Genomic DNA, 26,528 nt, shown 5'->3' with positions numbered 1-26,528 from the left:
AGGTAGATTGAAGAACACTTTTTTAAACTTTCTTTATTTTCTTGGGGTTTTTTGTTTTTGTTTTCTTTCACAACATGATTAATATGGAAACGTGTTTTTCATGAATGCACATGTGTAACTATATCAAGTTTCTTGCCCTCTTAAATGAGTGGAGAGTGGAAGGTAGGAGTGAGAGAATTTATAACTCAAAATTAAAAAATAAACAAATGACAAAATTGTTTTTGCATAATTGTGGAAGTAATAAAATATTAAATATATATTATATATACTTTTTTAAACAATCTTGATTTCACAAAGAGAAATCAAGGAAGGCAATTAATGTTTGTAGAGAATTTCTCTAATCCAATTGACATCCACTAATAAAATCAAAAATCTAGCAAACTCCCTCCCCCTAAAATCCCTCAAAACTATGACTTTGTTTCACTAGTTTGTTACAAATGTAGGAAGAAGGTAGATGCTTAGGATACTTCGTGGCTAATTAAAAACAAAAAAGTGAAAAAAGTCAACTGACACTACAAATGTTTTACTTATAATGATAAATCATCCAATACAGATTTATGTTGCAAATTTCATCTTCTGTCACCTATCAGACTATATTATGCAGCAAATGCCAAAAAGGATATTCCCTTTTGAGAGAACTCTGTGGCTATTCAATAAAGCACATACTTTAGTAGGAGGTATTCCACTGGTTTGGGGGAATGTGTATTAGCTTTCCGAAGTTGTCAAAAAATAGCTATCATACCATTTTGTGGTATTACTCATTATCTGAATCAAGACTTGGATAAGGCAAAAAACTTTAGAGATGCTCAGGAGTTAGAAGAGTGCTCAAAGATTATGTACTCCAGTAGGTACTCAAAACATGAATCCCTTCTACAGCATTCTTGCTAAGTGATCATAGAGGCTCTGTTTGAAGACCACCAGAGACATGGAAATTATTACTCTGTAAAGCAGCTCATTCAATTTCTGTATAACTCTAATTGATAGGAACCTTTTACTCATGTAGAGATGTCTTCTGTTTACTACTTTCTACCAAATAGTCTTAGTTTGGGCCTCAGAAAACTCAAAACAAGTTTATTTTCTCTTCCACATCCAGATTTCAAAACTTTGAAAAGACCTATCATGTCTCCTCTAAACATTGCTTCAATCATTCCACAAACAACAAGGTTTTTCCTTCATTTACCATCCTTCATTTACCATCCTGTTCATTTTTTACAGATAAACTGTAACCTATTAATCTCCTTTCTAAAATGGAACATCTAGCTCTGGACCCAATTCACTAGATGGGTTCTGACAATGGCACTGGTCAATAAGGGTCATTACCTCTGTTCTGGAGACTATGTTTCTATCAGTACAAAGGACAGTGACATTCCTTTTTTTATTGCCATGTTATATTCTTATTTATATAAGGCTTGCAGCTCTTCACATGAAAATTTTGACATCAAATGTAAAATCCTCTGGCCTTTACATCTCTTCATAAACATAGCACCTTTCTACTTTCCTAGTCTTCTTAAGGGCAGCTAGGTGGTACAGTGGATAGAGCACCAGTGCGGGAGTCAGGAGGACCTGAGTTCAAATCTCACCTCAGACACTTGACACTCACTAGTTGTGTGACCTTGGGCAAGTCACTTAACCCCAGCTGCCTCATCCTGGGTCATCTGCAGTCACCCTGATGAATATCTGGTCACTGGATTCAGATGGCTCTGGACCGGAGAAGTGAGGCTGGTGACCTGCACAGGCCCTCCCTCACTTAAAACAAAGTCAAGTGCAAGTCATGTTATTATTTCTCTGATGGCATGGTCTTCTTTGGCAATGAAGGAAGAGCACACATCGTTCTCCACTCTGAGATCCAGTAACATTGGTCTCTTTACTGTTCCTCACATAAGACACTCTGTCTTCTTGACTGAGCATTCTGATAGACTGTCCTTCATTCTTGGAGATCTTTCCCTCCTTTCTGCCTTCTGACTTTCCTGGCTTTCTTCAAGTCTTAACTAAAGTTCCACCTACAGAAAGCCTTTCCAAGTCCTTAATCTTAGTGCCTTCTCTATGCAACTACTCCCAATTAAACCTCTATATATCTTGTTTATAAATAGTTGTTTGTGTGTTGTAACCGTGTTAGACTGTGAGCTCCCTGAGAGAAGGAAAATCTCTTTTTTGAGATCTCAACCCTCAGCATAGTGCCTGGTGCAGATTTGCTGCTTAATAAATAATCATTGATTGACATATCCTCCCTGTCTTGTGCCTGTTTTTGAACCAAGTATAAGAATTTACTTTTAACATTATTAAATTTCCTCTTAGCAGATTTCACTCATTATTCTATTCTGTTTAGTTTTTTTTTTTTTTTTTGGAATCCCCATCTTTCATCTGGTGATATGAACAATCCTTGCCATCTTTATTTAATTTTCAAATTTAGTAAATATGCCATCTATGCATGTGTCCTGAGTACTAATAAAAATGATAAAGAAAACAGGGCAAAGTGCAAATCTCTCCAGTGCTACAAGAGTTTTGGGACACTTTGTATGATTCTATGAGAACTGCATGCTTGCAGAGAAGCTAATCAGAAGTGAACCTAAGGAAGTATTGCACCTTCATAAGGGTCAGACTTGGAGTCAGGAAGAGAGGTTCAAGTTCTTCTTCTGACAAGTTTTGCTTATGTGACCTCAGGCAAACTATGTTACCTCTATGGAATATTGTATCCCCATCAGCAAAATAAGGGGATTGGATGAGATGGCCTCTAGGTTCTAAATCTATGATCCTATGTTATTACCTTTTATTTCTCTATGACAGAGAAAGCTTAATGAATGTTTGTGAAACTTTTGGACACTAATGTTCTTGGTAATATTCACACAGAGATATAAAAGCCAACCAACATTAAACATTTAAAGGAAGTGTTGCTGAGCTATCGCATTTCTGCATCTTTGTAGTAAATAGATGTTGGTCCTGTGATTAGTTTAGCTATAATTTGATGCTTAAGGGCCATTTTGAAAAATGTCACAGTGTTTTAATTTTTTACTGTTACATCACTTGACATTTTTATAAATTATTTGTATTTTCTTTCCTAAGTTATTGCAAGCATTAAAAATAATCATTTGATTTTCCTTCTAAAAATACATTCCATGCAATTGAATACTATTGTGCAATAAGAAATGATGAACAGGAAGACCTCAGAGAGGCCTGGAAGGACTTATATGATCTGATGCTGAGTGAAAGGAGCAGAACCAGGAGAACTTTGCACACAGCAACAACCACAGTGTGCGAGAGTTTTTTCTGGTAGACTTAGAACTTCAGAGCAATGCAAGGACTTAAAAAAAATTCCCAATGGTCCTTTAAGGCAAAATGCCTTCCACATCCAGAGAAAGAACTATGGAATTCAGTCGCAGAATGTAGCAGACCATTTTCTTTTGTATTACGTTGTGGTTTTTTATATGATTTCTCCCATTCATTTTAATTCTTCTACACAGCACGACTATAGTGAAAATGTATTTAATAGAAATGTATGTGTAGAACCTATGTAAATTCTATGCCGTCTTGGGGAGGGAGGAGGGTAAGGAGGGGAAAAAAAATCTATGGTAGTGATTGTAGAACACTGAAAATAAAATTAATTAAAAATAAAAAAATAAAAAAAATGCATTCTATTATGGTTCCTAGCAAAAGTACAGTAGAATATCTTAAATCTTAAAAATTAGGAGAAAGACTAATAAAATAAAAGCTTCACCATGAGTTAGAGTGACAGTAGATGTAGAATGCCATCTTCCCTACAAATATGATTCAGCTGTGGTTATCACAAAACAGTTCATTTCTCACTACCAGTACAGGCTGCCATTGGAAGCATGTGAATTTAAAAAAAAAAACAAACAAAGCTAGTAAGGACTATCTCTACTTTAATTGGACACAAGTCTACAATAAATAATAAAATACTTAGAACTGATGTTGCCCGTACATATATTCATGAACAAGATGTGAAAAATGTCCACGAATCAGCTCAAAGCAGCAAAGAGTCATCTTGATTAGTAATATGAAACCAAATGAAACATTTAAAATCAAATTACAAAGGACAATATCCCCTTCCTGAGAAATAAACCTGTCACTAGCAACAATATTTTCTCTTCCTTGCACGAGAATGAATCTCTTTACATTGAAATATATTTCTGAGCTCATCAACTCAAGTACATCCCCTAGTAGACTGAACACTAACTGCATAATTTTTGTCTTGAAAAGAATAAATCCCTTTTGTGAATTAACGAGGTAAAACTATTCAGTCTTAGAAGTGCCATTAAGTAATGAAAAGGGACATCTATATCCACTATGTAGAGAAAGGTATACTAGACTGAGACACATAAGACTTGAGTCCCAGTCTCATCAGCACCTGTAGGGCCTTCAGCAGGTCATTTGACTTTCCCTGGACTCAGTTTTATCCTCTTAGAAATTAAAGCTCTACACATCAGTGGTGTCATATTCAAATAAGGCTGCATGTTGACTTAGAAAACCAAAATTTGGGACTACGTTGTATTGAATTTTTATTGATTTTGTTAAAGTTTTCCCAATTACATTTTAATCTGATTTGTTCACACCAGGGAGTTTTGCAGGCTGCAAATTTGATGCCCCAACTCCTGACAATATGGTTCATATGGTGTTTCCAACTCTAACACTCTATAACTCCATTTGCCATCTTATTTTGCAGCACATGGAACTGGCTGAAAATTCTTTTCTTTTTGTCCCATATTCTGCAAAATATGCCCTTTCTTCTGACTTGAGTTTTCTCCTACAGAAAAAAAAGTTATGATTAACTAAACATCAGTAGAAACTTAACTCGGCTGGTGAATTCACCTCAATACAACGATTTTGATGTGGTTGGCTCTTTGTTGCTAGAGTTAAGATTACTGAATAGGAAAGGCTCAGCCTAAGTTCCTGGAACCAATTATAAACATTTTTTATCAGAACATAATGGCTGCTCAGGAATGGTCCCACCCCTCCAGCCTCAGGGCAACTATACAGTGTCCTCCCCATGCAAAGAGGATGCTGTGGGGAGGAAGCAGCTCTTCCAGGGCAGTGCCTCTTACAGCACTCTCTACCTTCAGCTGACCTGCAGAGGAGTTTGTCTATGCTAGGGTCTACCTGCCCTCTGGCCAGAAAAGGCTCACTTCTCTGTCTCTGCCTGCCATGGCACTGCTGCACTCAGACTCTCCTGGGCATACTCTTTCCACTTGGATCTCAGCACCAGAGACAGTTCCTTTTAAATTCATGGAGAGATGGGACCTCTCTATCCTATCTTGGGTGTTACAGAAGTTTATAAGAGTGACCCTCATACCTAGAAATTGAGTCTGGGAGATGGGGCCAGCCAAGATGATCATGGGAAGCTTTATTTTTCTTTTCAGTATTCATAAGGCAGAGACTCAAACTGCAGGAAAAAACATGGACAAAATGTATCTACTCATTGCAGGACTGGCTGAATTTTGCAAGGCATCAACAGAGCTATGGATGAGCTAAAATAAAGACGTGCTGAAAAGCAGTCAATAGGTCATCGAGCTGACCATTTATGGAACTGGAGCGTTGAGAGTAAGAGCTGGTTTTCTGCAACCATTATTCAAATTCAGCAAGGATATCTGCTTTCCTAAACCATCTTGGGGAAATCCCATCTCCATCTTCAAGGATGCTGGCATGTAGCTGAATGGCTATTGCTAACATGTCCCCAAAACTTGTGACTTTGACTTCACAGGAGCATAGAAGACATTTTGAAAAACCCAGAGCAGATTGTCATCCTCTTGCACACCTGTGCTCACAACCTCATGGGAGTTAATCCTTGTCCTGAGCAGTAGAAAGAAATAGCATCCTTGGTAAAGCAAAAGAAACTCTGCTTTTTTAGACATGCCACACCAGAGCTGTTCTGGTGGAGATAGCAAAAATGATGCTTGGACTGTTTGCTACTTCATCGGTCAGGGTATTAATATCTTTCTCTGCCAGTGATCTGCCAGGTATATTAACCTTTTTGGTGAACATGTGGGAGCCTTCACTGTTGTTAGTAAAGATGGAAATCAAGCCAAAAGAATAGAATCCCAAGTGAAAATCCTGATTTGTCCTATGTATTCCAACCCCTCTCTCTTGGAATTGCCTCCATGATCTTGAATAGTTCTGATTCGAGTAGCCAGTGGTTGCAAGACATAAAAGGCATGGCAGATCACATCATTAGCATGCAGATCTAGCTGATTTCCAATGTCAAGGAAGAGGGCTCCCCCCACAACTGGCAGCACATCACCAACCAGATTGGCATATTTTGTTTCACAGTCCTGAAACCTGAGTATGTGGAATGGCTGATCAAAGAATTCTCCACCTATATTGCAAAAAAATGACCACTTTTCCATAGCAGGGGTCACATTAGGGTACTTTGCCCACGCCATTCACCAGTTAACTAAATAACTCTCCTTGCAAAGATGGAGCAGAGACAACCTTCTCACCTTCAGACTTTGCTCTCTGAAATTCAGATATGACTGACTTGGCAATGATAATTGGTGAGAGTTTCTTTCAATCACAGTGCCTATTGCTAAGCCATTGAACGTATTTGAGAAAAAAGACCTGTGAGTAGGGTAAAGGCATCTGAAACTAGTGTTTGGGACTTTATGGGTCTACTCAAACTCCCCAACTCTATCCTCTACTTTGCATTTGTAGTAACTCAAAAGTCCTGCCTTAAAACCAGAGTTCCTCTTCCTCTCCCCTTCCCCTAATCTTAGAACTCCTGGCATCAAAATGTTGTTCAAGAGTTTTAATTAAGGTAACAGATCTTTAGCTCATATAACATACATTTCTGTGATGCTAAAAGTTTCGACAGAAGGAGGCACCTTGGATTGCATTGTTTGATTTTTGAAAATCATAGGTGCTGTTGTTGAGCAACAAGGAGAGTGAAGTCTGTTTCCTCCCTTTTTCTTGGTTTCATGAAAAAACAAAAAAAGAGATGGCTCTTACCCTTTGGACACCTAAGACCTTTTTAACTTTCTCTTTTTTTATATGCTCTTCCCTGGGATGCTGAAATCCAAATCTGCCCTAGTTTCTCTCCCTTTCTGCTTGAATTAACCTCTAGAACCTTCCTATCAGGATGCATATACTTTAAGAATTAAATAAAATGTAATTTAAGAAATGAGCATGTTCGCTCCTCACCATTCTCAGCAAAAGATAGAAAACTCAGCAAAATTACTGCACTTTAACATCATCATCCTTGTAGAGTTTTTAATTATTCCCTTTCCTCTACCACCCGGCCAATCCTCTTCAGTGTAGTTGTGGAATCAACAATCTACTAGCCTTTGAAACTGCTACAATTTTCCTTCTCCTAATTAGTTGGGACAAAATGTCTTGTCCAAAAAGAAACCCTTTACCATGTGCTCTACCCAGGCCATCTACTTGTCACCCAAGCTTATCAATGACTAGAAAAATACTGCACTCAACACACTAAAAATAAAGGGGGAAAGGGGAACAAACAATTTCCTTCTACATTTTTAAACAAAAATTTCTGAGACCAGAATCAAGACAAAGGTGGACTACATTATATTTGAGAAACTGTGCAGCATTTTTACTACCCACAAACTTCTCCAAATGAAAGCTCACCTTTTAAGCATCAATATTGTTCCAGGGGTGTTGCATGTCTACAAGTATACATGTAGCCAGGTAGACAAATGGCACAGTGGTTAGAGTCCCCCAGTACTTGGAGTCAGGAAGATAAAAGTTCAAGTTCAGCCTCAGATTCTTAATAGCTTTGTGAATCCTGGGCAAGTCATTTAAACTGTGTAAGCCTCAGTGTACTCATTTATAAACTGGGGATAATAACACCTAACGCACAGAGTTATTGGAAGGATTAAATGAGTTAATATATGTAAATGCTTTGCTAACCTTAAGGCACTGTGTAAATGTTTGTTATCATCATCATTAATCGGTCAGTAAACATGTAGTAAGCACCTACTATGTGCCCGGCACTGTGCTAAGTGCTGGGGATAAAAAAAAATTAAAATATAGTCTTTGATCTGAAGGAGTTAATAATCTAATGGATAACCTGCAAACAATTATGTACAAACTATATACATGTAAGCTACATACATGATAAACTTGAAATCAGCAAAAGAAAGGTCACTAGAATTAAAGAGGACTGAGAAAGGATTCCTGTAGAAGGTAGGATTTTAGCTGGAACTTAAAAATTCCAGAGAAATCAGGAGGCTTAGATATTTCAGGAGAGAATTCAGGCATGGGGGGCAGCCAAGGACCTGGAGTCAAGAGATGGAGTGTCCTCTTTGAAGAACAGCAAGGAGGCTAGTTTCAGTGGATTACAGAGTATATGGAATATATCTCTGTGTGAATGTAAGATGTATTCTTACTATTTATTGGTATTTTATTATTATTATTAAAGTCAGGGAAACATTATCTATGAATAACAGAAGTTGTTGATCACCCAAAGGGCAGTGTAAAAGCACAAAATGGTTCAAAATTAGCTAGCAATTACCAATGAGAGATTGGATAGCATATCATCAGAGAGAAGTGTTCCTGGAAAAGGAAGGGGATAGTCATGCATAATAGAGAGGGAAAAGTAATCAATGAACAATTTATATAATTCGTTAGAATTAATGTACTACCAAGAAAACTAGAAAAATACCCCTAGTACATTGGTTTACTATGGAGTCCTTATAGCTAGATGTGGAAGAAAGTCACATAAGAAGTTGGAGATTGGTTACCTTTGCCATCTGAGGGAACACTTGTATCATTGATATCAGAATATATTAAAGTATCAACTTATAAACACAATTAAGAGTAATATCCCATTTTTAACACTCTGTGATCTTGGGCTAGTTACTTAACTTACCTAAACCTCATCTAAAAAACTCTGCATTTTATAGGTGAGTTTCCTCATCTATAAAAATGAAAAGATTGGATTCAATGAATGTAGTAGTTCTTTCTAGCTCTTGTCTTCTCCAATGTGAGTATAAGCTCCTTAAGAGCTAGAGCTGTCTTGATTTTTCATTTGTATTCCTAGCACTCAGCAGAGGGCTTGGCACATAGTAAACACTTAATAAATGAGTTTTCATCATTCTTTCCTGGAATTTTCTTCTCTTTGGACTTTAGGTTCCATAGGATTCACATGGAAAGCCATGGCCAACTAGTCAAATGAAGGATTGTGCAACAGATTTTTGAAATCCATAATCTTAAAAGTCATTCCACTAATACTTGTGGCATGATGCACTAGCATATTAAGTATACAGAAATTCCAAAATCAGCTGAGGCAGTAACAAATCATGCTCATTTTTATATGTACTCAGTGAGGCAAAATGGAGTCCCATATCAAATGAGCTATTTGTGAAAGTACTTAGCCCAGAATCTGGAACATAGTAGGCATTACATAAATGTTTATTCCCTTCAGTTTCCCCTTTCCCATATCAGGCCATGAGTTACACACACACACACACACACACACACACACACACACACATACACATTTATCCCTCTATATTCACAGGGATTAGGGACACAGGTCCCTGCAATCTAAAAAACTGCAAATAACTCTAGGCCCCAGTCCAAATCTTTATTTTTAGTAATTCTGATCACATTTATTTAACACACAGAACAAGAAAAACCACACACTGCACCCATAAAAAAGTTGTAGTTTCTACATAACAGAGACTAGTATTTCACAGACTATGCAAAGTCTTCACAGCTACTAGTGTAGCTGCAGAAACTGCTTCATGGATTTCCTTGTCTTACCAAAAGTCTAAAATAATAAAACGTTCACAGCAGAGAAAATCAGGTGACTGAGTCTGGATAGAGACAGACACAGAGGAGGTGTTCCCAAAGAGATCACATAAAAGCACTGAAGCTTTTAACAAAATTTAACTTTATAAAAATTGTATGTGTATATGCTTATGGTATTAGATGATAAAATAGATTAATAATAAGCAGTATTTATTCATTGATGACTTGATTTTTTTAGTTTTCTTTATATATGCATGTTGTCTGAATTTTCCATTTAATTCTCAGTGTCTAATACATGAATAACCAAAACAGTGAATGTGAAACTCAAGAATTTTAAGTGATGACTACATGTTTGTATGTATGCATAAGTATATGTATATATAGTTACACATACGTATATGTGTGTATGCATGTATATATGTATGTATGTATATGTGTGCATACACAGCTACACATATGTATATGTGAGTATGAAGAAAGGTTACAAAAAGTATTATTCAAAAGTCTGCCAAGCAAATACAAAGCAAACACAAATTATAAGTGGCATGAAGGAAAGGAATTTAACATGCTTTCTTCCTAAAGACAGTCGTAATCCATAAATATCTTAATGTGTTTAGGAGAGGAGAAAAAAATGAATATTTTTTTTGGTGTGTGCTAGTTAACTGCAAAGGAAATCTCAAAATTGCTGAAAAAAGAATGAATCTGAAGAAAGATTTTATTATTTTCACATGTACTTGCCTCAGACTAAGCTTCCACTTTGCTATGAAAATGTTTCAAGAATGTCAGGAATGCTTCACTGATTCTTCATTGAAAAGGACTTTTACTTTGCAAAACAATGCAGCTCCTGATTAAGTTGAAGCATTTGAAAGAATACCTAGAGAGTGTCAGTCTTTGTTTATTGATAGTTTATTACTGAAGACAATGTCTTAGTTTTAAAATTCTTTTTCTCAGGTTAGAGAAAGAATCTTTTCTAAACTTATTTATAGCCCTTTATTTTCCATAGGCTGCCTTATCAGATTTGTTCCACCATTCTTTCTTCACCTCCTCCATGTATTTATTTGTGCAAGCAACATTCCTGTTATAATCTTATTAATGTGAGATATTAATCAGTGGGGACTTTTTCCAACCTTTCATTCTTGTTTCTTCTCTTATGCATTATTTTTCTTTCCTTCCCATCACTCTTTCTCCCTCTTTTACCCCACTCTTCCTCCCTCTCCTATGTGCTCATCAATAATCAGCCAACTAGTTGGGGCAAGTCTCATTTTCTACTATTTACATAGCATAACATTTTATTTTATTATTTTTCTTTAAATATTTGAAAAATTCTACTAAAGAGAAAATGAGGAAAAAAACAATGTATTATCCCTGACAATAGTATAATGTAAGAGAGTGTAGATAATGTAGAGCAGCCTCAGAGTTAGAAAGGTCTCAATTTATTTCCTTCAAATCTTGGCTTTGTTAACCCTGGCAAATCAGATTATCCCTTTGTGCCTTAGACAATATTCTAAATCTATAGTTATGGTACAGAGCCATTGGAAATATAAAGAAGATGTTTCCTCACTCAGAATGATGACCAAGTGTTCTGTATCTTATATACACATATATGTATATGATATATATGGCACACATATATACAGATATACGTGTATGTATATTTATAAACATGCAAATATAATATGTGTTAGTGAAATTATTTTATAAAAACCTTGATTTGATTTTTAACCAAGGAATAATCTTTGATCAGATTGTCTTTTGTGAATTTTTTTTCCTATTTCCCACTTATATATTCTATTACTGTCCATATTCTTCCATGGACTCCTAAAGCTATTAAATAGACATTTCTAGCTGGATTGGTCTTTAAATAACAAATATTTAATTTCTTCCATGGGTATTATCATAAAGGCTGATCTATATAGCCCAGAAAGATTCCATTTGATGAGCTTTGTAGTTTTCTAGCTTAAAGAAAAATATAATTTGTATTAAAATCTAACATTTTCTCGGTGTCTTCTGAAAGGTGATTAGCTAATTGACAGAGATTGCAAATTCTATGTTGGAGAGGGAAAGGGGAGTTTCTGAAATTATTAGTTGACAAATGAGTAGAAAAGTAGTATCATGAGATATGGATGTGTTTCCAAATGGAAGCCTGGTGTCTGGAATTGTGAGTTAACCCTCATAGAGAAAAAGTAAGGTATTAACACCCTTACTTGAGATGTATAATGCTCCTATAAACTGTGGGTTGTGATGATAGTCCACTTAAGTAACAAGACTTCTTTTATTGCATTATACATACAAACAATGTACACATGTATATTTGTAAAAAATGAATGTGTGTATAAGCATATATACACACACATTCATATTTTCATTTGATTTATCTATTACCAAAACTAATTGTTTAACAACTCTAATAAAACTGTACACCTTGATATTGCATGAAAACATATTTGTTGAGTCTTTTTGAATAGAGGATTTATGAAACTCAACATCTTTGCAAAATTCACCTCAATATATTTTTAGTTACTCAGATTGAAAAAAAACTCATCATTTTGTGGCCAATTTTCTAGAGATGATCTTTTCCAAAATATTCTAGGCTGGTCCTCAGATAGAAAAATAGAGCAAGTCCACTGCCAGGTCTATACTTGAAGGTTCTCCAACAGGGTAGAACCTGCCAAAGGTTGTGTTCTGAGAAAGCAGGCTGACACGGTGAAGTACTGAAATAAAGACCTAGAGGCAGTTTAATTTATTTGTGGCTATAAGTTAAGAAAAAGCAAAGTGATATACATTTTGCATACTTTCTAGCTATTCTCTCACTGTAGACATTAGACTCTATGGTTGTTCATCCTTAGTTTTTTTTTTTTTTTTAAAGATCAATGACATCACAAGGTGATGTCTTACCTTGTGCCTGAATTGGATTTAAGTGAGGCAGAGTTGCACAAAGTCATCAATCTCACTCTCTCTTCCTGGGTTCAGTGGCAAGACAAAAGACAGGATGCCTGGCAATGGCCCAGATGCAGTAGATGACCTTGGAGTCTTCAGTCCTGAACAAGCTGTAAGTGCTCCATCATGCCTTCATGGTTATTGGAACAAATTGTTCTTCTCAATCCTGTCTGCCACAGGAAGACTTCACATACTTGAAGTACCCATCCTCCTAACTTGCTAACATGTTTAAGGCCCTTTGCTTACTTCCAGCTGGTTTACCCTATCTAAAGAAATGGTTTTACTGGAATGAGGCCACTGTCCATGTGTCTACCAATGTTAGTGCCAAGATGTGATTCTCTAATTAAAGATAGCCTTGTCTACCTAATGACATGCAGGCCAGTGCAGCTAGCTAGCTAAAGTATATGGAAATGATCATAACATCATACTTAAATTAAAGATTAAAAGTTAAGCCAGGAGCCAAGATGGCAGAATAAGAAGTAAGTTGCTCTCACCCTCCCTCGTTGACCTCTGAAAACATAGAAAATGTTGCTCCAGGAAAAACTCTGGAACAGCTGAGCCAGCAGAAAGATGGCATATGACAGTCTTTTAAACTGAGAAGCTTGGGGGATTATGGCAAAAGTTCCTCTTGCTCTGCTGGAAGGGAAGCAGTATGAGACAGGAGGCATCCCAGAAAGCTGGTAGCAAGCCCCATCTTGGCAAAGCAGTGGGAGATCCTGAGCCCCAGAGAAGTGGAGCAGGTGAATGCCAACACCCCTTGTTCCTCAAGCACTTTGGCACAAGCTGTGGAACCAGCAGCCAAGCCTCCCAGTACTTCAGCACAATTCCAGGAAGCACAACTCCAGGCAGGCAGGTGTCTTCCAGCAGCCAAACCTTCTGGTGCTTCGCAGCAGCTGTCCTCCAGGGGCCAGAACCTGCTGCACTCAGAGAACTTCAGTGTTGCTGACCTTAGTGCAGTGCCAAGTAAGCTGCCAGATTGCAACAGCCTCCAGCTGCCAGCACACAAAACCACTGACAAGCTCGCTGGCCTCCAGCACAAGAAGCTTGGGTCAGTGCCCCCTGTGCTGCAGCAGTAGAGCTCACTTTGAAAAGGCAGGAAATAGGCAAAATATCAAGAGCAAAAAGCAGAAACAGACAATGACCATAGATTCTTACAATGGGGACAGGGATGATCAAAATTTAAATCCAGAAGAGGACAACATTGTCAACATACCCAAATTCAAAACCTAAAATGGAAACTGGACTCAAGCCCAAAAAGTCTTCTTAGAAGAGGTCAAGAAGGTTTCTAAAAGTCAAATAAGATAAACTAAAGAAAAATTGGGAAAAGAAATGAGATATATGCAAGAGAGAGTCAATAGCTTGGAAAAGGAAGGATAAAATTGACTGCAGAAAACAAGTCCTTAAAAAATACAATTGACCAATGGGAAAAAAGGACACTGAAGAAAACAACTCCCTAAAAAGTAAAATTGGCCAAATGGAAAAGGAGCTACAAAAGCTAATTGAAGAAAACAATTCGTTAAAAATCAAGAATCAATCAAACAAAATCAAAAGAATGAAAAAGTAGAAGAAAATGTAAAATACCTTGTTGGAAAAATAACTGATCTGGAATATAGATACAGGAGAGATAATTTAAGAATTAATGGTCTACCTGAAACCCATGATCAAAAAGGGAATCTGAACAACATCTTTCAAGAAGTCATCAGGGAAAACTGCCCTAAGGTCCTAGAACCAAAAAGTAAAATAGTCATTGAAAGAATCCACCAACATATGCTGAAAGAGTTCCCAAATTGAAAATGCCAAGGAATATTGTAGCCAAATTCCAGAATTACCAGGTCAAGGAGAATATACTAGAAGCAGCCAGAAAAAAAAAATTGAAATATTGTGGAATCACAGTCAGGATTATGTAGGATCTTGAAATTTCTACATTAAAAGATTTCATAAAACACAACACCCATTCCTATGAAAAAATTTAAAAAATAATCAACTAGAGAATATAGGAATAAATGGAGTCTTCCTTAAAATGATAAGTAGCATCTATTGTAAACTATCAGCAAGCATTATATGTAATGAGGATAAGCTAGAAGCATTTCCAATAAGATCAAGGGTGAAACAAGGATGCCCATCATCACCACTGTTATTCAACATTATACTAGAAATGTTAGCTTTAGCAATGAGAAGAAAGAGAAATGGAAGGAATTAAAATAGGCAATGAAGAAACAAAGTGGTCCTTCTTTAAAGATAATATGATGGTATAATTAGAGAATCCTAGAGAATCTAATAAAAAACTACTTGAAATACTAAACAACTTTAGCAAAGTTGCAGGATGTAAAATAATGCCACATATATCTTCGGTATTTCTATATGTTACTAATGAAGACCAACAGCAAGAGATAGAAAGTAAAATTCCATTTAAAGTTACTGTAGATATTGTAAATTATTTGGGAGTCTACATGCCAAAATAAACCCAGGAACTATATGAACACAACTACAAAACACATCACACAAATAAAGCGAGTTCCAAATCCTTGGAAAAGTTTCAGTTGCTCATGGATAGACCAAGATAATATAATAAAAATGACAATTGTACCTAAATTAATTTCCTTATTCAGTGCAATAGCAATCAAACTACTGAAAATTATTTTATAGAGCTAGAAAAATAATAACAAAATTTATCTTGAAGAACAAAAGTCCAGAATATCAAGGGAATTAATGAAAAGAAATGCAAGGGAAGGTGGCCTATGTGTACCAGATCTAAAGCACCAGTCATCAAAACTACTTGACACTGGCTAAGAAACAGAGTGGTAGATCAGTGGAATATATAAGGTGCAAAGGGCACAATAATCAATGACTGTAGTAATCTACTGTTTGATAAACCCAAAGACTCCAGCTTTTGGGATAAGAAACTCACTATTTAACAAAAACTTCTGGGAAAACTGGAAAACAGTATGGCAGAAATTAGGCATAGATGAACATCTTACATTATATATCAAGTTAAAGTCAAAATGGGCACACAATTTACATATAAAGACTGATACTATAAACAAATTAGGAAAGCAAGGAATAGTTTACCTGTCAGATTTATGAATAAAGGAAGAATTTATGATGAAAGAAGATATAGGCTATATTCCAAAATGCAAAATGGATGATTTTTATTACATTAAATTGAAAGGGTTTTGCATGAACAAAGCCAATGCAATCAAGATTAGTAGGGAAGCAGAAAGCTGGGAAAGATTTTTTCCAACAGTATCTCTGATAAAAGACCTCATTTCTAAAATATATAGAGAACTGAGTCAAATTTATGAGATTACAAGTCATTTCCCCATTGATAAATGGTCAAAGGATATGAGAAGGCAATTTTCAGATGAAGAAAGGAAAGCTATCTATAGTTATATGAAAAAATGCCCTATATCACTACTGATTAGAGATATGCAAATCAAAACAATTCTCAGGTACCACATCACACCTATCTGACTGGCTAATATGACAAAATAGGAAAAATGACAAATGTTGGAGAAGATATGGGAAAATTGGAATACTAATGCATTGTTGGTGGAGCTATCAACTTATCCAGCCATTCTGGAGAACAATTTAGAACTACGCCTACAGAGCTATGCATACCCTTTGATCCAGCAATACCCTTTCTAGGTCTATATACCAAAGAGATAATAAAAATGCACAAAAATATTTATAGGAGCTCTTTGTTGTGGTGGCAAAGAATTGGAAATAGAGGGCATGTCCATCAATTGGGGAATGGCTGGACAAATGATGGTATGTAAATAAAATGGAATACTATTGTGCTATAAGAAATGATGAATAAGTGGATTTTAGAAAATCTTGGAAAGACTGATATGAGCTAATGCTGAATGAAATGCGCAGAACCAGGAGAACATTGTACACAGTAACAGTCACATTGTGCAATGACCATCTTTGATAGACTTAGCTCTTCTTAGCTACTCAATGATCTAAGACAGCTCCAAAAGACTCATGATGGAAAATGTTATCCACATCCAGAGAAAGAACTTTGAAGTCTGAATGCAGATGGAAGTGCAATATTTGCTCTCTTTTTGTTCTTGTTTTGTTTCTTCTTTCATGTGGTTCCTCCCATTGGTTTTAATTCTTCCTTGCAACATGATTAATGTGAAAATGTTTAACATGAATGTACATGCAAAATCTATATCACATTGGATGCTGTTTTAGGGAGGGGACAGAAAAGGGAAGAGGAGAGAATTTAAAGCTCAAAATCTTTTATAAGTGAATGCTGAAAACTGAAAATAAATAAATTGATTCAAAAATAAATAAATGAAAGGGCTGTGATCAGAAAAATTTCTACTGCAAAATAGTAAATGAGTTCCAGGGCTGGCTTTTTAACCACATTCTATACCTAACCTTTCCCCCACTATTGTGTGCTCCCTTCTCACCATCACTACCCCTCTCCACACACTTTTTTCTGGGTGTCTAGGTTTCTCTCAATATTTAATGCATATTTTCTAGGAATACAGAGAGTTGGTGAGTGGGACAAAATAATAAAACAGTTGAGCACATGAAAATGAAAATGTGTATATAATAAAATTCTAGTCTATCAAGATAAAACTGCGTGTATGGGAGAACTTGAATGTGGGACATCTCTAAAGCAGTCAAAGTGTGACAGCACAATTTTGTTCAGATTTTACTGAGTAATGGGCTGACTATTCTAGCAAGATCTTGGAAATATTTAAGTTTCAAATTGCACATTTAGAAAATGAGAATAATATTTGCACCACTTATTTCACAGAATTGTTGTATTTTTAAAAATTGGATCTGTGATTTCATCCATGTAGGGGTTTATTTTTAAAAACTCTACAACTGCAGAATGGCATTTACTCTGAAAATTCTAGTCTTAGGGATTTGCCTAGAAGTTGTTGTTTTCTGGGGAGAGACAAGTTTTCAAGATGTTGATCTCTGCCATTGGATAGGATCATTTGGCCCAAATTACTCTTTTTCACTTTATCGTTTTTTGAATCAATAATTTATTTAAATAGTTAGTATTGGGACTGTTTTAGTTACATGTCAAATCTGTTTATTTTTACTCCTTTTTTCTAACATGGTTGACTTTAATTTTAATTGATTTTATTCTTTCCTCTAAAAGTTTGATGGCTTGACTATAAGCAAACAGATGATTCTGAAATTAAACTATGTATTTTCTGTCTCATAAATTATGGCTAATTTCGTGTGTGTGTGTGTGTGTGTGTGTGTGTGTGTGTGTGTGTGTGATGTTTGTCATTGTTCTCCCCCTCAGCATCCTATGATTATGTTGAAGAAGGTAGGTTCAATATCTTCTCTGGTTTTGTAATCACTCCTATCTCAATTTATTTCTTGTTCTTTATTTCCCAATATACTTTTCACTATACTTCCCTATGCCAAATGATTTGCATTAAGATTGATTATTAGGAGGGGTGGATCCAAGAAGGCAGAGTAGAAGCAAGGACATATTTGAATTCTCAACCCCAAACTCCTCAAAATACCTGTAAAAATGACTCTAAACAAAATTGAGAGCAGCAGAAGTCAAAATGACAGAGTAGAACAGATTTCCAGTTCAAGACAATCTGGATGACCAACAGGAAGGGTCTACTGAACCAGGCTCAGAGCAGAGTACAGCCTAGCATGGGCTGCACCTGCATAGAGGGGACTGCAACAGGTCTCATGGTGCTGAATCATGAGAAGATACTGTGGTTTCCAGACTTCTCAACCTACAAATGCCAAAGACAACTTCAAAGTTCAGTGAAGAAGCTCTCTCACCTGGTAAGAGGGGAGCATGATCATGCCCTAGGCCAAATGACAGCAGCCACAAGGGCTGTAGTTCACACAGGAGGAATTGAGCAGTTGATCTGGGTCACAGTTCTGAGTGGTGGTCCTGGGGTGAGGAGGAGTGCAGGCACGGCAGAGTTGCTGGCTGCTATAGAGAGGAAATTCTACTCACAGTTCCAGGGCAGAAAAAGTGCTTGTGGTTTCTCACAGACCAAAGTATAGTCCAGGAGAGGAATAAACACCTCTGCCTTGATTATACCATTTTGGAGGAACTGAGAACTTACAGGTCCCTAAAGATAGCTCTGAAAATAGCAACACAAAACCTCTGAAACTTGGGGTAATACATCCTTCACTTAACAAAGAACACAAAAGTCAAGTAATTGACTGGGAAAATGTCCAAAAAGAGGAAAGAAATAAGATGGCAGAAGGCTACTTTTTTGGTGAAAAGGTATTTTCTTCCATCCTTTTGGATGAATAAGATCAAAGTATGCAACTACAGGAAGACAACAAGGTCAAGGTTCCTACATCCAAAGCCTCCAAAAGAAAAATATGAAATGGTCCCAAGCAATGAAAGAACTAAAAAAAGTATTTTGAAAATCAAATAAGAGAAAAAGAGGCAAAATTAGGTAGAGAAATGAGAGTGATTCAAGAAAATCATGAAAAATAAATCAATAGCTTGTTAAAGGAGACCTCAAAAATGCTGAAGAAAATAACATCTTAAAAATAGACTAATCCAAATGGCAAAAGAGGTCCAAAAAGCAATGAGGAGAAGAATGCCTTAAAAATAAGAACAGACCAAATGGAAAATGAGGTTCAAAAGCTCCCTAAAGAAAAAAATTCCTTCAAAATTAGAATGGAGAAAATGGAAGCTAATGACTTTGTGAGAAATCAAGAAATTATAAAACAAAACCAAAAGAATAAAAAAAATAGAAGAAAATGTGAAATATTTCACTGGAAAAACAGCAATAGATGCAGGAGAGATAATTTAAAAATTAATGGACTACCTGAAAACCATGATCAAAAAAGAGCCTAGGCATCATCTTCCAAGAAATTATCAAGGAAAACTACCCTGATATTCTAGAACTAGAGGGTAAAATAGAAATGGAAAGAATCCATCAATCACCTCCTAAAAGAGACTCTGAAAAGGAAAACTCCTAGGAATATTGTAGCCAGATTCCAGAGTTCCCAGGGCAAGGAGAAAATATCACAAGCAACAAGAAAGAAACAATTCAAGGATTATGGAAGTACAATCAGGATAACACTAGATTTAGCAGCTTCTATATTAAGGGATCAGAGGCTTGCAATATGATATTCCAAAGGTCCAAAGTGGTAGGATTGAAACTGAGAATCACCTACCCAGAAAAAATAAATATAATACTTCAGGGAAAAAATAGAATTTCAATGAAATAGAGGACTTCCAAGCATTCTTGTTGAAAAGGCCAGAGCTGAATAGAAAATTTACCTTTCAAATACAGGAATCAAGAGAAACATCAAAGGGTAAATAGAAAAGAGAAGCCATAAGGGACTCATTAAAGTTGAATTGTTTACATTTCTACATGGGAAGATGATATTTGTAACTCATGAGACCTTTCTCAATGTTAGGGTAGTTAGAGGGAATAAATAAATACATTTACATATACATATATGTATATGTATATCTATATATCTCTATATATGTATGTATGTGTGTTTTTGTACGTATGTTTGTGTATATTATGTCCAAGTGTGTATATATATATATATATATATATATATATATATATATATATCATATAAGTATATAGGCAGAAGGCATAGGGTGAGCTGAATATGAAGGGAGAATACCTAAAAAAATAAAATTAACTGTTGAGAGGAATGTATTGAGAACAAGCGAAAGGGACAGGTAGGATGTAGCAAATTTCACATAAAAGAGGCAAGAAAGAGCTTTCACAATGGAGGAGAGGGGGAAGTGAAAGTGAAAGTGAGCCTTATTTGCATTGGATTTGGCTTAAAGAAGGAATAAAACACACTCAGTTGGGTCTGCAAATCTATCTTACCCTCCAGGAAGGCAGGGGGGCAAGCAGAATGGAGAGGGAGTATACTAGAAGGTCTGGCAGATTGAGGGAAGGGGTAATCAGAAGCAAAAACTATTGTTGGGGGACAGGTCAAGGGAGAGAATGGAATAAATGGAGGGTTCGACAGGATCAAGGGAAATGTGGTTAGTCTTTCACAACATGACTGTCATGGAAGTGTTTAGCATGGCTACACATGAATTGCTTGCTTTTCCAATGAGGGTGGATGGGGAGGGAGGAAGGGAAAGAATGTGGAACTCAAAGCTTTAAAAATGAAGGTTAAAAATTGTTTTTGCATGCAACTGGGAAATAAGACGTATAGGCAATAGCATACAGAAATTTTGCCCTACAGGAAAATGGAGGGGTGGGGGTGGGAGAAAGGGGATGATAGAAAGGAGGACAGATCATTGAAAGGGGTAGATAAGGTGCACACTGTCCAGGGGTGGGGAATGGGGAGAGATGGGGAGAAAATTCTGAATTCAAAATATTGTGGAAGTAAATGTGGTAAACTGAAAATAAATAAATTATATACTACATAAATAAATAAATGTCCGATATAAGGGGAAAAGAAGCAATTTAGCTGGTAAATGTCTGAGGCTGGATTCAAATCCAGGCCTCCCCATGTCTGATTCCAGCATCCAATCTGCTACATCACGCTGCCTACTTCTGAGAATGATTAGCCAAAGGACAGAAAGACTCTATGAGTCATAGATTCTTTCAGGCAATGTAGCATAGTATCAGAGAACAACACCTGACAGCAAGAGAGACCTGAGGTAAAATGCCAGTTTTATCATTTACTACCTGTATAATTGTGACCAAAATACCCACAGCTTCTCTGAGGTTTAGTTCACTCATTTGTAAAATAGTGATGGAGGAAGCTAGGTGGCACTGTGGGTAGAGTGCCTGGCCTGGAGTCAGAAGGACTTTATCTTCCTGAATTCAAACCCACCTTCTGACACTTCCTGGTTTCTAGTTCCCTGAGCAAGCCACTTATCCCTGTTTGCCTCAGTTTCCTCATAAAAAATAAAATTGATTTCTAGACTTTTTTTTTTTTTAACAGCCAAGTGGCATAGTGAATAGAGGGCTGGACTTACATTCAGTAATACCTAAGTTTAAATCCTGTGTTAAATACTTACTGGCTCTATGATCCTGGGCAGAGTAAATGTCTCCCTGCCTCCATTTTGTTATTTGTAAAATGGAGATAAAAGTTGCATCTATATCACAGGTTTATAGAGGGGAATTGAATGAAAACACTTTACCAACATCAAGGCACTACATGAATGTTGTTATTATTTTAAAAAAGATTCTTAACAAATTACATTATAGAATTGTTCTCCTTTGTCATGCTCTACAACAGATGTTGACATATAAGTTACGATTATCTTCCTGGAACCCTTTTTGCAAACATCATCACAAGAACCTCAATATAAGATAACCAAGTATCTTATGAAATTCTGCTTCTTGTTGCCTTTGCATGTGGGAAAAAATAACGCTGCCAATCCTTTCACTTGTCTTTCCAAAGAGAATTTGGGCCACAAGCCTTGACTTCAATGAGATGGAACTACATTCCATTTTCTGGTTTCATTTATAGCAAAAATGACATACAAAGCTGTGGAGAACATCTCAATAAATTGCTCTGCAAGTGCTAGTTTTGGATAGGATGTTGGTATGGCATAAACAAAATTCTTAAAATTTAAAAGTACATCCAGACTTAAATCAGTCCTCATCAGTTTCATAGCCTAATGATTATTTTATCCAGAACCAAGACAGTATACTTACATTTCCCAGCCTTTTTATCCTTTAAATCCTATTCTGGCTGCTTTCGAATATCAGAGGACTTATTTTCTTAAGAGGATTTAACCCTCACAAGATAGATCTTCAAGGGTTTGATCTTATTTGCCAGATACACTGGAATCCAACCAGATCTGTCCTATTTCCCCAAAGTACAGGTGGTAAGCCCCTTTTTATCATCAAGTATTTATTGAGCACCTACAATGAATCAGCTGCTAATACAAAAAGCTTACACAATTCCTGTGGATAACTAGTATGAAAAACAACTGAAAGAAATTCTTCAGTATTTTCAAAACAATAGAGAAAAAGTTTGTTTACTCCCAATCCATCCTTTATTCTTTCACATTTAACACATCCTGAATTTGTATGGAGTCCAGGTATAGGTAATTGCCTCAGCAGCTGATGACAACAACTGACATTCAGTTTAAGTTTGCAAAGCAATTTTCATAAGATAACCTCATTTGATTCTGTGAGGTAAATGCTATTATTATCATCATTTTATAAATAAGGAAACATTCTCATACACATTCAGTGAATTGCCTCCATTTTTCAAAATCCAGCATTCTATCCATGATGCCAGGCTTCCTGAGTATGATAAGCATGATTAATTTTTTTCATCAGATAAATCCAGCATTTGATACATTTTCTGAGAACCCACGGAACAGTAAGGCTGCTGTGTGGCTTATCTGTAGTTGCTCATGTGTTTTATAAGGTCTCTGCATGACTTTTAGACTGTGAACAATATACAACATACACCTTTGCCTCCCGGATGGTATGTTTGACCTCATAAGAGTATGGGTTCAATTTGGATTGAGAGCACTTGGCTTTAAATTCTCTATTTATTTACTTGGAGGACAACGGAAACTTTGCAACACAGGAGATGCGAATTGCCCCAGATACACATTCTAACATGCATGTAGTCCATTCATGTTCCCTGGCCAAATAGACTCCTGCATTGTATACCTTCACATTTCCCCCCTTCAGACCACACATGTTTCTTCCATAAATGGCATCTACATATGTTCCTTTGTTAAATGTATCTTCAGCGTGCATGTGTGTGCCCTCCTCCCACCATTGGTATGGCAATTTTGGGGAGAATTAATAAAAATTACAATCACTAGCTTACGTAGTGCTTCAAATCTGGCACATCACTTTACAAACATTGTCTTGTTTGAGTCTCAATAGAACCTCATATAGTAAGTGCTATGACTGGCCCCATTTTAGAGATGAGAAAACAGACCCACACCAGGTAAATGATTTGTCCAGGCTTACATAGCTAGTAAATGGCTTAGGCAATATTTGAACTCAACTTTTTCTGACTCCTAGTCTAGCACTTTACAAACAAAAAAACAGTATTTACTAGCAAGTACATTATATTGTGCTGTATGGTTTGCAAATTGCTTAACAAATATCTACCTCACTTTATCTTCACAACAAATCTAGAAGACAAGGGGCTTTTATTATCCCCCTTTTACATGTGAGGAAAGTGAGGCAGACTGAGGTGAAATGACTTGATCAGGGTCACATAGCTGGTAGGTGTCTAAGGCTGAATTTGAACTGAGATCTACCTGACTCCAAGCACAGTACTCTATCCAGTGTACCATCTAGCTACCTGTAATGGAATTGCCACAGTGGAGTAGGATAGCTGGAGGTAGGAGGATGAGTTACCTCATAAGAATGCTTCATTTTAATAAAAGCTTTTTAGAGCATCTTTACTGTTCTAGTTGTCTTAGAGGTGGTCTTAAATGGAAACTACAGGAAGTGGTGATAACATTCTCTGGGTTAGAAGCAATTCTGCAGTCAAGTATGTAGAACCTGAAAGCACTATGTCTGGCTAACCTTTGCTATTTTAAATTTTCTCTGTTTTCTAATAGGCATTTCTAGAGATGGGGATACAATCAGAGTATCAGAACCTTTGGTATAACACTAACTCTAGAATACAATCCAGTTTCCAAACTAAAGTAGTGAATCAGTAACATAGACAATGAAAAAATGTGACAGAGTTAACTTCTATTGAGTTCTACAATGTACTACATAATCCTTTTAAAATAGCAGTTTGGTCTCCTGTGATCTTGCCTATATGATAGCAATACCATCAGGTGAAAAGTAAAGGAAAACCAATTAGCCAACCAGGTATTTTTCACTAGAATGTTAAACCAGGGGATTGATTTATTTAAACAAAATTGACTCATTTGGATACTGGATTAGTAACTGTTCAATGTTTGCCTAGTTTGTTATTCATAAGTTTTACAATTAGAACAAACTCTGGAATCCACTTTATCCAGTCCCAAAATTTTACTGATGAGAAAAATGAGTTCAGCACAGGGATGTAAAGTTATGTTTCCAGGGTCCAACAGGCAATAAATAGGAGAAGTGAGATGCCAGTTTGCTTTCCATGAATACTCCCCATAAAAGTGGTGAGAGAGAAAGAAAGGTGAAGGAGTAATAAGGGAAAAACAGGCTATAAATGCAGCATGCAAGTAAGTCTTTACTGTGCAGAGAAGTAACATCTACTATAAATCCTTAAAGAACAAAAAAGCAACAGAGATCCAAACTAGCTAGCAAAGTTTCATAATTTAATGACTTGTGAAAACTTGCCTAAGAATTCTTTGAAGTGGTCTGCTGAAATATAGGATTTTGCTTTTGTGACTAAATAGTGTGATTCAATAATGTATGGTATGATAAGTTGTTTCTAAAAACTAAGGAATTGCTTTTTAATTGACTCTACTGATAAGGCTTAAAAAACACATCAAATGACTGTTATTTCTCACTGTGAGAACATTAAAATGTAAGCAAAGTCCTAAGAATAAAACCACATCAAATTACATTAAAAAGAAAAAAACTAGCACTGAAATCAAAACACACCCACAGCCTTCACATACTTGAAATGACTACCAAGCCTACACCTTGTGATTCTAGGCAGAAAAACATGAGAATTTTTTCGTTGTTACTGCACCAGAAGTATTTTGGCTTTTCATCAGCAAAACTGTAGGATATTTCAGAGATTCTGAACATATAATCACTCGTTACGGTGATGGATGTCAATGTCATATAGAAAGCTGAACCTCCAGAAAGTTGGTAGAGAGATGGAGGAGATGTATGGCTTCATTTCCTTCCCTGTCAATCAAAGAAACTCACTAGCTCCATCAAAATAGTTTCATCTATTTCCAGAAATCATCAAAATGGCAAGTTTCATTTTTCCCCTTAATATGATACCTAGAATCATACAGCACCCTTTGCATGCAACTTACAAAATTTTTGTAAGTCTTTGTTAATTTTTCTCTTTCAGCCAAAACAATAATCACTTCATTTCACAAAAACAATTTCATTTTTTGTCCCCAAGGAAAGCTAATATAAAGTGGGTTTTTTTGGCTTTTATTTAAATAGATGCACTTGGTAATTTGGAAGTTTTGCTTCCTATACCAAAGACCGAATTCTAGAGCACTAAAGCCATTTCAGCTCCAGAATTTCCACCTGAAGAACCACTATCCTGAGGAGTAAACGCCTCACTTGGCCTACTGTATTTAGGGGTTTTAGCAGTAATTCACTTTTCTTCCCTTTCAATTACTCATCATTCATTTTTTTCCCTCTATGAATACCCTGCCCCCTCTACTTTTCAGTTTTGGAAACATATCGATGCCATCACTGCTTCTGGAAATGCTATGCCAATCTACTCTCCTATGGCTCTATTTACCATTCCAGTGACTTCCCAAACTAACAAAAAGGAAAATTTTGGTTGAATCAATAAATGGAGAGTTGAACATATGAAAGGTATGAAATACTATTCATCACAAGCAATATCAATTCTTGTTTTCCTAAATTAGAACCAACAAAATATATGTAGGAGAAGAGGTGGGTACATATAATGTCATGAAACAGGGTCGTGACTGGGCCAAATAGCAACTTTCTGAAAAGTTGTTTTTCTGGATTATCTTTTTTGTCATTTAGAAATCTGCATTTCTGCTGAGGCTCATGATCTCCTCTCCTTTTGGTACAGTCCTGCCTAATTTACTATGAGCAATGGCCTCAGTTACCATCATGCAGATTTAACAGTAAATAATCCATATTTTAGTCCCTTTTCAAGAAAATAGTATGGTATTATTCTCTTACCAAGTGCCATAATTATACTGGCCAAATGCATTTAACTTTTTATCCAAGTGTTCCCATTCATGTATTCCTGAACCATTGTATAAGCTTCTTACATAGTAATCTAAATTCTCACACCAAAACTGTGAGCTTCCTGAGAGA

General features: G+C 36.3%; 1 protein-coding gene and 1 pseudogene across 1 annotated transcript in view; one reads left to right on the top strand and one right to left on the bottom strand.

Annotated features, from left to right (window-relative positions):
* The window catches only part of NALCN (sodium leak channel, non-selective), a 526,457-nt gene that overhangs the window by 285,049 nt on the left and 214,880 nt on the right, over positions 1-26,528 (bottom strand). The window lies entirely within an intron of this gene.
* On the top strand, positions 4,118-6,411 carry LOC140510851 (aspartate aminotransferase, mitochondrial pseudogene; annotated as a pseudogene).

This window comes from Notamacropus eugenii, chromosome 6, assembly GCF_028372415.1.
Source record: "Notamacropus eugenii isolate mMacEug1 chromosome 6, mMacEug1.pri_v2, whole genome shotgun sequence".
In the NCBI taxonomy this organism is placed as follows: domain Eukaryota; kingdom Metazoa; phylum Chordata; class Mammalia; order Diprotodontia; family Macropodidae; genus Notamacropus; species Notamacropus eugenii.
Note: the sequence above shows the minus strand (reverse complement) of the source record. Positions and strands in the feature narration are given on the sequence as shown.